The sequence below is a fragment of the Anastrepha ludens genome, chromosome 3 (genome assembly GCF_028408465.1).
Source record: "Anastrepha ludens isolate Willacy chromosome 3, idAnaLude1.1, whole genome shotgun sequence".
Classification (NCBI taxonomy): Eukaryota; Metazoa; Arthropoda; class Insecta; order Diptera; family Tephritidae; genus Anastrepha; species Anastrepha ludens.
In genome coordinates, this window is record NC_071499.1 from 125,886,524 (window position 1) to 125,900,448 (window position 13,925).

At 32.5% G+C, this 13,925-nt stretch overlaps 1 protein-coding gene across 1 annotated transcript in view; it reads left to right on the forward strand.

The window, feature by feature from the left end:
- Positions 1-266: 266 nt before the first annotated feature.
- The window catches only part of LOC128859053 (calcitonin gene-related peptide type 1 receptor), an 81,360-nt gene continuing 67,701 nt past the window's right edge, over positions 267-13,925 (forward strand). Inside the window, exon 1 of the mRNA XM_054095737.1 lies at positions 267-1,904. The gene's annotated coding sequence lies outside the window, so the exon portion shown is untranslated. The remainder of the gene's footprint in view (positions 1,905-13,925) is intronic.

The following is a 13,925-nucleotide window of genomic DNA, read 5'->3' on the forward strand; positions in this document are numbered from 1 at the left end:
CCTGAAAGCTCTTACATTGCTCCAAATACGCACGCAAGCTAGGAAAGCATACAAATGCATCTACAGAAGAACCAAAAAACTTGGAAAATTAAAAAATTAAAAGTTCATTGGACCTCACCTACTGTTATCAGGCAAACTTGAGTTCCACAACCATTCTTACATTGGCAATGACATTGACAGCCATACTGGTTTAAAGCAGCATCCGCCGGTAGATAACAAACTTCTTGGTGGAATATGTTTCATTCATGCGTTAGACAACGCTGAGAACGGGCGCCTCAGGGCTTTTATATAGTAAAAGTCATTGTAGTGAATGTGAGAAAGAGAAATTTTTGGCGGCAAAAGTTAGAGTTAAAGTTTAAAGTGATGGAATTATTCAAGTAAATACCATCAAATGTCTGAGTGAAATGGAATAGCAGAAAAGTAAAAACAAAAAAAATAAAATATAATTCAAAGCAAAATTAATATTAAAAAAAAAAAATTATAAAAAATATAAAATTATAAACCCGAGCAATCACTCATCCTGGAAAGCTGTTCAGCTGAAGTTTCGGTATAACAAAAGAAAATATTTAAATCTAAAATTTCTTAAGTCAAATAAGCCGTACATCAACAGCTAAGAAATTAACATAAGAGAGCATGGCATAACAAAACATAATCAAATAAAAAACCAACAACATAAAACGAAAATTTCTTAACGTTTAAGTCAAATAAAAAGCTGGGAAATTAACATAGCATAACAAAATATAACATAACAATAAAATTTCTAAACGAGTAGGTCAAATAATCGTACATCGTAAAATAGAAAATTAACTTAACATAACATAACATAGCATTACAAAACATAAAGAAAACAACGTGAAACTATAATTTCTTAACGACTAAGTCAAATAATCCTACATAACAAAACTTTAACATAATACCACCACAAAACGAAAATTTCTTAACGGATAAGTCAATAACCGAACATCAGAAGCTAGGAAATTGACATAACATAACACAGTATAACAAAACCTAACATAAGGAAATGTAACGTAACAGAACATAAAATACCATAGCCTAACATCTAATAATATAAAGAAACTTAGCATAACATATGACGACATACATACATGACTTACTAAATTAAAATAAAGCCAATACAAGAAATAAAAACATGACAGCAAGAAAAGGCGTGCTTTTTTATATTTCTTTTGCTATAGTGTACTCTTGATTTATTGCACGAAAATCAAATATAATATATATATGGAAAAAGCCACATGTTCTATATGATATGTTATAAGAAAAACTATGAACAAATATACTTAAGTAATACAAAAATTCTTTCATTTTTTCGTGAAGAGAGTAAAGCATCTAACAGTGAATAAAACCTAACATGCCGTAAAACTTAGGGTAACATAACAAACATAGCAAACATAACAAACATATTAAACATAATAATCATAAGAAACATAATAAAGCCAACAATCATAGCAGAACATAAAAAACAATTTACTGTTTTTCTTATATATATATAATATATATTTTATTCAATGATCATAAAGCAACATTAGTGTTAAATACAATAACTGTGTCGCAAAAGATAAAACGTCTCAATTTCGAAAACATCTAAACACAAATTGCCAACGCTAATCTTTGTTTTTTTTTTGTGTAATTTGTGAAAATTTGGCAAACATTTGGTCGCTTTTATTGTCGTTCTTTTATAGTCGACAAATGAAATGCCCATAAATATGGGCAAATGAATAAATGAAAACCACAAAAGAATTATACCAAGCAACAGCCACTCATCCATCGTTCAACTGAACTGCACAAAACCTCATCCCAGCACTTGGAATTGGAGTTATGCTTTTATCCCCCACTTTGCGGCGAAGTGAATGTAAACAGAGACGTTGCATGCATAAATTGAAAAGGTAAACAAATAAAGCAAATCTTAGAAATGAAAAAAATGTATTTGCTATATTTATCAAAAGCACACATGGGAATAAAAGTTCATGAATTAAGGTGTCTTAGTCTTAGTCTTCACTGAAAGAAGAAATTTTAAAATTTTATTTATTATACTAACTGATTTCTACCAACATTTTTTGTGTTAAAATCGAGTTTTTCGAGAGCTGCAATAAATTGGAAATGGCACCGAAAATCTGCTATTACTTGAAAAGAAAATTATTTAGAAAATATATTGAAAAATTGCATATAATTTCTAATTTCTATAAAAAAAATCTTGTGTTAAGAACTTTTTTTAAGAGCTGAAGTAAGTAGGAAATACCGGCGTAATTCTGGTTTTTCATACCAAAACCAAACCAAATTTATTTCGAAAATTAAAAACAAACTGTATTTTTTAAATTATTTAGGAAAATTTACATATTTTCTGATTTCTACAAAAACTTTTCGAGTTTTTTGAGGGTTTTAAATAGGTGAAAACAGGTTTTCTTAAAAATAAATTATTTTGAAAACTTTGAAAAAAATATTTTAAAAATTTATTTGGGAGTTTTATATATTTTCTAGCTTCTAAACAGTTTTTTTTTATATTTCTGAGTTGTAAAAAATTAAAAATAGGTTTTCTAAAATACAAAATTATTTTGAACTTTTGAACAAAAAAAAATATTTTGGAAATTGATTTAGAATCTATATATGTTTCTATTTTTAGGAAAATTTGTTGAACTAAAATAGCTTTCTAGGAAATGCTACAAGTTGAAAATACCACCGTTATTCCAGTTTTTCAGAAAAACAAACGTTATTTTGAAAATTGGAGAAAAAGTAAGTTTATGGATTTTATATATTTTAAGTCGTCTGCCAAAATTTCTTTAGATTTTTGGGTATTGTAAAAAGTGTAGAATAGTTTTTCATAAAGAATTATTTAGTTAAAAAAGCTTATTAATCATAAAAATTTATTGATAATTGACATATTTTCTGATTTTTTACAAAGTTTTTCGAAATATTCGAGAGTTCTAAAATGTTGGAAATAGGTTTCCTTAAAACAAATTTATTTTGAAAATGGAAAAAAAAAACATTTTAAAAATACACATAAATATTTGGGAAAATTTATATATTTTCTGACTTGTACCAAATTTTTTAAATTTTGTTGAGAATTGTAATAATTTGAAGATAGTTTTTCATAATAAAAATAATTTACTTGGGAATTATAATAAAAATTACTTCAAAAATTTATTTAGAATTTATATATTTTCTTTCAAATTTTCTTCTGTTGAGAAAATTTTTTTAAGAGCTGTAGCAAATTCAAGAAACCGCAGAAAATCTTGTTTGTCACGAAAAAAAAATCAGTTTGATAAATATTTCTGATTCTATCAAAAATTGTTGTGCTAAAAAAGTTTTTTAAGAGCTGTAATAAGTTGGAAGTACCACTAAACATTTAGTTTTACATGCAAAAATGTATTTTAAAAATTAAAAAAAAAATTTTCCGAAAAATATTTTTTGATTTCTATGAAACAATTTATGTTAAAAATATTTTTTTCATAAGCTATAAATAAAAGTTTCACAATAAGTTGAAAGTACCTCCGAAAATTTTGTTTTTAAAATAAGAAAATATTTATTTGGAAAATTTAATATATTTCCAATAATTGGCTCTCTGCCGTACTAAGCAAAAAATTATAATAAAAATCTCGATTTTTTAAGCATTTTCAGCTTGGCCTACTTCAGTATTACACCTATGTTTTGTCAAATTTTATTGAAATCAAAACCCATACGAAGTTTTTGGTTTCCATTAGAAAATGCGCATTTTTTTTTTTTTTTTGGAGCCATCCTAGTGCAAATACATATGTATGTATATTATATATATATGCAGAAGTGGCAGAAAAATATTTCTGATACCAATGGCAGAAGATAGGCATAAATTCATCATTATTGCAGCCAAGGGAATCGTGAAGAGGGAACAGGTTATGCGGATGTTATTGTTTACTGTTGATTGTTGAGATTTCCTGAGTGCTGTTGAGTAAGGCCAGCATTTTTATATAAAAGAATCATCCAGATGCGCGCTCCATTATTGGCTGTTAAATACATATTCATACATATGCATATATATGTATTTTTTTTTTTGATATTGTATATATAATATAAATACATATTTCTTTATGGCAAATTTGGCATTGCTGTGTTAAGATGGTGAAATGATAGTAATTTAACCCCATAGAAGTTTAGAAAAATTGTATATCTCATCAGTTTAAGACTCCCTCTGTAGTTACAGCATTGAAGGTTGTCAATTACTTTATTCGCATGTTTTGAATATTTTGAAAATCAGTTGCAGACACTTTCTTGTCCCTTTTGATCTTCCTCTATTCAAATTTGGATCGAATATCAAAGTCAGTCGGCTATTTGGCGACGTTTAGCCATTTGGTCGAACTGAAGTATGAGCAGTGCCTCTGAACCGTCAATATAGGTTAAGTTGGGTTGAACTGGTTAATTTGCAGTCACGCATAGACCGATTCGATCCATAGCGATACCGGATTGAGTTCATCCATTTATTTAGAAATGTCAAACAAAACAATACTAAATATAGGATATTCAAACCTTTCACAATGAAGAACACTCAAAATTCATGTAGAGAATAGAAACCAATGGCTTCCCATAGTGCAAAGCTGACTTCCCTTCACTCAAATATTGTTTTACCATTTCACACTAATCTAGAAAGGTAATAATAATGAGTTGATCTTTCTGAATCACCTTCTGATATCACTGAGTTCAGCAGTTCCGTATTTCTAATGAGATCTGCACTAAGCATACAGAAACTAAGAACATTAACAGTTAAAGTCACCTCAAACCAAATTTAGCTTACCTACAATCAAAGATTCCCAAATGCAGCTTTTCGAAAGAGGGCCCCATATTCAGACACTGGTTGTGATAGTCGATACTTTCTATGCAGTAACTCCGGATTATCGTCTCCATCGCGAGCTACACTTATGCGGGCCAACACATGGAGTAGATGTAGTTTGCACACCGAGTAGAAGAGTTCGTTGTGCTTCCACACACTTAGTAATTCATATAGCGAATTGTTTTAGTCTTAAGGAACTTTGAGCGCTTCAGTGACTTCAATGACTCCAGCTTTCCAAGCTGAAGGCCCTCGCCTCATTTGAAATGGTGTTTTTTGGGTGTCACTGAAGTCACTTCCCGGTATGAATTACGAAGAGTGTTGAAGCACAACAAATTCTTTCTACTCGGTGTGCAAACTTCATCTACTCCATGAGGTGGGGGCCTGAAGGAAGTGAAGTCGATGCCCTGAGAACTTAAAAAAACAAGAATCCAGGCACTTAAACAATACAGGGTCAAAACACTTCTTCAATCCAGAATAGCTTCATAGCTGGGCATTATTTTTTACATTAATGCAAGTGTATAAATCCACATACCCATATGTTTGTCAGCTCACTAGCTCCACTACCAGCGACCTCCAACTACACCCAAGCAAACCAATTAGACGAACGAACAAAGAAATTTTCGCTTAAGGCATTTGAAGATAAGAAAATGATATCAGACGCTGGCGGTAGGAAAATTGATGTGCGAAGTCAAAGCGCAATTGCGAATTTGTGGATATTAAATAGCATTAGCGAACGAGCATACAAAGCTAGCTGACTGGAAGAAAACTTTAACTTAAGATTATACTTAGATATGTGATATTTGCATTTGTTAGTGTGTGCCGTACATTTGGGCATATGTAACATGCAAGCATCCTAATTTGAAAGGCGACGTGTGACTTCCCAGCGGGAAAACCTGCTAGTGCAGTACTGGTACTGGGTCGATGCTGGTGTATTTAGAATAGTATTTAGAATTCAGAGTAAATTTTCTTACGAAAAACACGTATTCTTAGTTCAAAGCTACGTTTTATATGTACCGTTACGAAGCAGTAGTCTATATGCTAGGCTGGGTTTTTGAAGAAGCAATAACAAAAGCTATTTTTAGCATTATTATATTATTCTCACATTTATAATTTATAAATTTCATATTCGGCCAAATAACTTGCATTAACTCAGCACACAACTGCAACATAAACAGCGAAGTCTTTCATAATTTGCAAACACTGTAAACGTTCTGAACCAGAAATTACTCACAGAAATTACGCCTAGCGACTGTTAAAAATTGATTTTACTCAGCGGTGACAAGCAAGTAAATTACCTCATGTAAAAATTGCAATATATGAAAGTGCAAAGAAGCCATTTTGACAGCACAAACAACAAAAAGAAGAGAAGCCGAAGCCACTAACTACGACGACAATTTTCACGGTGAATAGCTGTTTGCGTGGTTGAATAAATTACTATACTCCCGCTGATTATAGTACAGCAACTAGAGGTGAACAAGCACCGCAAGCGGAAAAGGAGAAAAGGAAAAGGGTATGATGGATAAGGTAATCATATAAATAAATAATGAACCAAAATTGTACGATATTTTGGATTATTAATACAAAAAGTGCGCGCGCTTATTCTTACTTTTGTACTTATCTTCATATTTGGTTTTCTTTGTGTCTTTATTCGTTTCTTCATCTTTATTCGCATTTTCATATTTTTTTTTATCTTTATCTATCTCTAACTCTATCTTTATTTCTATCGCTATCTTTATCTCTATATTTATCTCTATCTCTATTTCTATCGCTATCTTTATCTCTATCTTTATCTCTGTCTCTATTTGTATCACTATCTCTATCTTTATCTCTATCCCCATCTTTATCTCTATCTCTATCGCTATATTTATCTCTATCTCTGTCTCTATATCTTTCTCTATCTCTATTTCTACCTTTATCTCTATCTTTATCTTTATCTTTATCTTTATCCCTATCTCCATCTCTATCTCTATCTATGTCTCTGTCTCTATCTCTATCTTATCTTTATCTCTATCGCTATCTCTATCTCTACCTCTACCTTTATCTATATGTTTATCTACATCTCTATTTCTACCGCTATCTCAATCTCTATCTCTACCTCTATCTCTATCTCTATCTCTATCTCTATCTCTATCTCTATCTCTATCTCTATCTCTAGCTCTATCTCTATCTCTATCTCCATCTCCATCTCCATCTCCACCTCTATCTCTATCTCTATCTCCATCTCCATCTCTATCGATATCACTATCTCTATCGCTATCTCTATCGATATCTCTATCTCTATCGCTATCTCTATCGCTATCTCTCTCTCTATCTTTATTCTATCTCTCTCTCCATCTCTATCTCTATTTCTATCGCTATCTTTATCTCTATCTCTATCTCAACCTTTATCTCTATCTTTATCTCTATTTCTATTTCTATCGCTATCTCTATCTTTATTCTATCTCTCTCTCCCTCTCTATCTCTATTTCTATTTCTACCTCTATCTTTATCTCTATCTCTATCTCTATCTACATCTCCATCTCTATCGCTATCTCTCTCCCTATCGCTATCTATATCTCTACCTTTATCTTTATCTCTATCTCTATTTCTATCGTTATCTCTATCTCTATCGCTATTTAGGCGCTTACCGCCTAAGCGAACGCTGCAAATGACATTTTTGCAAGTTAAGTGCAAAAATAGAATTCCCGTGGATATTAACTCTTCAGTGTGCATGTATGCGATAATTAGGTACTTACACTTCCAAATACAAGTATGTTACGCCCCTACAAAGTTTCACACCTATACATTTATTTAATTTTCATTATTCAGGCTCCATATGCTTCAGACTTGCCCACGTTTCTTATTACTTACACTCATATTTCCGTCTCTAACAAACGAAAGGTCACATAATATCATAATTTGTACGAAATGTAGCAACAGCCGGATAATGATTTGAATTCTTGATGCTTGAATGAAGTGTGTGAGATTAGAGAATCTTTGTGTGTGTGAAAATCCATGCGGGAATTGAGAAATTTTTTTTGTGCATACATACGCGTTGGTATGAGTGGGCGTTGTGATTGTACAAATTGGTTTCAATTGCCGTTCGGCAATCTTATTTTTCATCAATATTTTTGTATAATCCGCATTTTCGGAGGTAAGAAATCACGATCTAAAAAATATGTGCCAATATTAACGAATGATTGCTCGCATGAATCGCAGAATGACCGTGTTGATTGGGGATTGATTAGCAGAGACTTCGAAATTTATGACTGCCCCTTCATATTGTATTTTGCGATTTTATTAGTACTCCTACCTCGCCCTAAGTAAACGGTCCTTATAGCCCACAATATTTTGTCTTTACTGTGGGAACATTCTAGTATATCTAAAATATTTGTTTAAACACAGAAAGCAAGCAGTTGATCAGGATTTTTAAGACAGCAAAGTAAAGTCCTCGTAAATATTGACAAGAATCCGTTGTCTTTTGTTTTATATAAAAGGTTTTTTTGTTTAGTACTAATTTTTTTTTAATAAATTTTTTTTATGTAATATTTAATATTTATAGTATAAAAAATAATAATCATTTTTTTTCGTAAAATTCTTTGTTTACAAAAAAAGTTTTTTTAATTTTTTCCAAATTTTTATAGACAATGATTTCATTATAAATTTCAGTGGAAAGAGCATTTAATCGCCTTTACAACAAGATCAATCTTTTAACAATCATTCGAAAAGTTTTGAAAATGTAAATTTTTATTTTGCGGAGATCTAATTTCAGATATATAGCATTAGTGGATCACAACCATCCTTTTCTAGTTATTTACACGCATTCATTTTAATAATTTTTCGAACTTCGAAGGCTCATATCTCGAAATTGGGGGCTAACTCCGAAAATCGGAGAAATTGCTCTTTTACTTATGACTCAATCATCAAAAAAAAATTGAGTGGATCCAATACTTAGTATAATGTAGTCTATTAAAGCATACAGCATAGTATAGTATAGCATATAGTACAATATAGCACAGAATAGTAAACACAAAAGTCCCTTAGGAAATCTCGAAGTAACAGACGCTACAGATGCTTATATATTTATTGAGATAAATTTAACATAAATTTTATAATCTATATTTATTTCTTTTGAAACATCATCATCATAGCATTTTTTCCTTTGCAATTCGCCTCCACGTCACTCGGTCATCAGCTTTTCGTTTGATATCAGATATGCTCATAGCTCCAAAGCAGCCTTCAATGTCATCCCACCATCGTTTTCTCCGCCTTTTCTTCTGTCAACTTGTGAATTTCTTTCGAAGTGTGTCTAACTTGTCGTTGTGCCGAATGCGGTAAGTACCGTCTTCAAGTCGTACAGGACCATATATTTTTCTTGGAATCTTTCTTTCAAAATAATTTAACTGATTGGTTTAATTGGATTTCAGCACCCAGACTTCGCATTCGTATGTGAGTGTAGGTCTTATGACAGTTTTGTATATTCGTAGTTTCTGGTTTGTAGAAAGTAAATTGTCTACTTCATCAGTTTTGTATGCGTGAAGTAAGGTTTATTTTCAACTTGTATCCTGTATTGTATGGCGATAGATATATCTTTCTGTGCGCTCAACATAACCTCAAGGTACCTAAATTCATTGACCATTTCAAAGCTATAGCTGCCGTCTTGTAAGTTATATGTTGTGTAGCTCACTGCACCTTCGATATATTTAGTTTCTTCTTCGTTGATGATAAGTCCTACTATCCTTGCAAATAGTTCTGGATGCATAAATGTCTCTTGTAGAGCCTGTTTGTTTCTGGCCATAATTATGATGTCATCCGCATAGGCATAAATTTTTCTAGATTTGCAAAAAATTATGCCTCCGGGTATAGAACCCTATCAGTTACAAAAGCAGGGATGAAAGCGCATCTCCCGGTTGTGCACCTTTTGAAAGCATGCAATCAAAATTTTTTGTTCTCCGAAAATCGTTAGAAATGGCACAAAGGTCATGAAGCACATAAAAACAGTGAGATATTGATTCCGCGCACAATTACGCCCTTTTTCGCATAGGGTTGACTGCCTGCACTTAATGGCTGCCAAAATAATACATCTGCCCATACAAGCGTGAGCAGACTTCATATCAGCTTGTTGAGCAATGGAGCAAATTTATATTATTATTAGGCTGAGTGGCACTGTTTTATTATTGGCTTTGGAGTAAGTTGTTTTTCGTGTTATATTTTTTGTGTGTGCTATGTTCGAAACTGTGTGAGACACGCTTTCAGATTTCGGACTGACAAGTGGCATATGTATGTCAAATTAGTTTTATTGGCACTTGTCTCACCCATCTCTATAATTTATCTTATCATGTTAGACATGTACAGGCAGCGTCAGAAGAAGGTGTACACCACATATTGACAAGTTTTGACCATTTATTAACTTACTCTTCTAATTTCCATTATTCTTTTATAAAAGCACAGTTCATACTGCCACAAAACCTATAGCTTCAAACAAAATTTTTATAAATTATAACTTCCATAATTCTTTTTTATCATTTTTAAAAAAATTTCAAGTATTCAGTTTTATATCCCATTGAATTTTGGTTTAACAAACTGCAAGTTTCAAGTAACTCAAAAGTCATAGTGATTTTTGAGAATTTTTTCGATCGCGGTCTGATACATTTTCTCCATTTAACGCCTACTCCGCATATTTTTTATATGGAAGAAAAAACCAAACTCCGCTAACAGGAAAAATTCTAAAAAATCTTTGCCATTTTTGATTCACCTAAAACTTGCACTTTATTATACCAAAATTTAATGATCTATTAAGCTGCATACCCGAATTTTTCCTAAAAATGCTGATTAAAATTTCTGAATTTTGATCAAAATTTACCGATTTCTTATAAATTTTGTATAAGGTTTGAAACTTTATTACGCAAAGGTTTTTGTTGTAGTGTAAGCCATAATTTTATAAAAAATAATTGAAACTAAAAAATATATACTCAATAGTCAAAACTTGTGGTGTTTATCTTCTTTTGACGCAGACTGCATATGCACATGATTTTTCCCCGGCAAAAAGGGTTCAGCATTAAGGCATAAATACTTATATAAGTGACACTTTTCTGCGCTCGCGTGTGAGATTTTGGCGCAATATAGTGACAAATATCTAGAGTGCTTGACATGCATCTTTGAAAATGTGTCAGAAGGCATAAAGTCACATCACAGTCGCTCAAATTCCTTCCATCATAACGACTACAAAAAGGTTTCTGCTGAAAAGTATCGGTATTTCGGGACAGCTTCAAACTGTAGTCTTGGACAACATCAAAATGTACACCACCAATTTGAGTTGTCAAGGGTATACATCTGTTTTTGATGTTAAAGATGCTCCTTGCACAGGCAGGCCCTTCGTCGAAAATGTCGATAAAATCACAAAAATAATCGAAGTTGGCCGGCATGTTAGTAGTCTTGGAATCGCCCAGGAGCTAAAAATCGGCCTATAAACATTTTTCAACCATTTGCGCAAAATTTGAATGTAAAACTAATGGATTTCTTTTCCCCAAATTAATATTTATAACACTTACCTACTCTCCCACAGGCAAGAATACCCATCAAAACTGGTTATATTCAAAGATACCCATACCCAATTGATAAAAGATCATTCGAATTTTACCTCTAACATCAGCTCAATTACTTTGAAGAAATTTCTTTAAGTCAATTGCGCTCGTATAAGAGACCGAGTTGATTGAACTGAGAGGCATAACTCAACTCATGAAATGTTTAAAGCAGATTAAGTGAAGTGCTCGGGTAGCACTGAGTGGCACTCCACTTTATAGTAGATATATCCTCTGAAGGCAACAAATAAAATTTGTATGGCACAAATTTGTATTCGAAAATTTCGTATATTTATTACCCAGAGTGTAGACCCAAAAGCCATGTTCGTCACGTCGATTTGCCTCATTATGGCCTTATAATAAATGCATTGCAGCCGTGATGGCCATTAATCTACCTATACATAAACAATTTAGCAAGCAGTACCCAGTAGAGAACAGCACTGGTTACCAAGCGATGTTGGTAACTTGGATTTGAGGCCAAGACTTACCCGACTTATTCTTAGAGCGTGGCCGAGATTTGCTGGGCGATGGCTTGGGTTGTGTTAATTGGTCACTCCCTGCTTGCTTTTCGACATTATTACTAATCAGGCATTTGACAATGTTCGAACTGTCCATCAATTACCCCTTTCCACACATACATATCCATACATACATTTTTGTGCTGTGGTACTGCAGTCACAGTTTTCAACCGTATCTAATTCTGGGTAAACATAGCACCATCTTTCTTGGGAACTTTATGCAATATAAAATTTAGTCCACCTTCCATCTTATAAATTAAAAAAAAATAATAATAAGTTAATAAAAAATATATTTTTAAAACTTTGCTTTTCATCTAGTAAAAATATATAGACTAGTTCGTATTGAACAAAAAAACATATAGCCACTTCAAGATTACTCTCATCTACAAAAAAAATTACCAATTCAGCAATAAGTTTTGCTCCAAGTCCAATGAAGTGAAGATGATCTTCACCATTTTAACTAGTAAAAATATAGTGACTTCCGGACTAGTTACGAAAAATGTCCCATTCTGAAAAGAAAATATCAAATTTTGATAAAAGAAATACCAAATCCCGGAGGCCATACTGAAACTAATAAAAAACGGTTACTTCCGGACTAGTTGCGAAAAAGTGCCCATTTTGAAAAGAAAGTAACACATTTTGAAATTGAAATTGAAAAAAAAAACAAAAAAACAGGAAATAACGAATAGTTAAAAAAACCATATCTCGGAGGTCATACTTAAAGTTGTAAAAATATGCTCACTTGCGGGCTAGTCGCGAAAAAGCACCCATTTTGATCCCATCCATAAAATATCAGATTTGTAAGAAAGCACTGTTTCTCAATTAGGCTAGTACCATTTTGAAACTAGTAACAATATGCCTAGTTTCGGACTAGTTGCGAAAAAGCACCCATTCTTGACTCTTAAGTTTTTCCAACGGTTCACGTTTTCTGCAGTGACAGCAAGATACATATGAGCACATGCATAAGTAATCACACGCGCTTAATTTCGTGTACGCAACGGTTTCTTTCACCCAGCTGCAAAGCAATCTTTGTTTATTGATATTTTCGGTTTAAGGACACCCAGCAAACATTAATGTAGAGATTAGAATGTAGCATAAAAGCTTTAAGAGAGCAAAATATAAGTTAATAATTAATAAAAAATTGGATCCCAAAAATATCATCTCAATGACCCCAGCTGAGAAGCTTCAACAAACTAAAATTTATTCAAGCATTAAACAGAATCGCCAGCTCCTTCATAAACATATCCGAAACTTGAGCTTTATGGCCTACGTTGCTGTGGTTGTTCACCCCAGCCAATTTTATCAATATTTTATACAGCTATTGACTGTTGTCTTTCACTTCTCCGAATAGGTTGGATGCCCACAGCTGTTCAACTGCTTAGGTCAATTGGCACATTCGACACGCCCTGAACAAAAGAACATCAACAACAACAGACGGTGGTTCTGTACGCTTACAAGGTGCAGTTGTTTTTCCATTCGCTATATTGTTGTATATTCCCTGCTGGCAGAGTTTATGTCTTTCAATGATGTATTGAATTCAATGAAAGAGAAAAACAGTGAGGTGGAAAAATTATGAAATGGGCAGGAGATTACTTAATAGAGTAAAGCAAAAGAAAATTGAAGCAAATAAAAATAAATAACTAAATATTTAGCAGAAATACATATGAAGCTATGGAACAATCAAATGACGTTGATAAATGTATCTCCTAGTGGGACACTTGCCAGAAAAAAAATATAAAAATTTTTCTTGTTTTTACTACTGAGTGATATAAAATATTTTAGCCAATTTAATGAGCATACTAGTCCTCCTGGTCGGAGTGCATACCTCTTTCTCATATCTATCTATGGCCGTGACTGTATAGCCATATCTCGAATGAATGTATCCCATTTTGAATATCGCGCCAAACAATTCTCGTCTTTGAGCAAAATAGTCAGCAAGTCGTTTTTCTCATTTGGGTTAGAAATGGAATGTCGTCGACCGTTGACTATTTACGTCTCTATTAACCTCTTCATACTTCCGATGAAATTCAT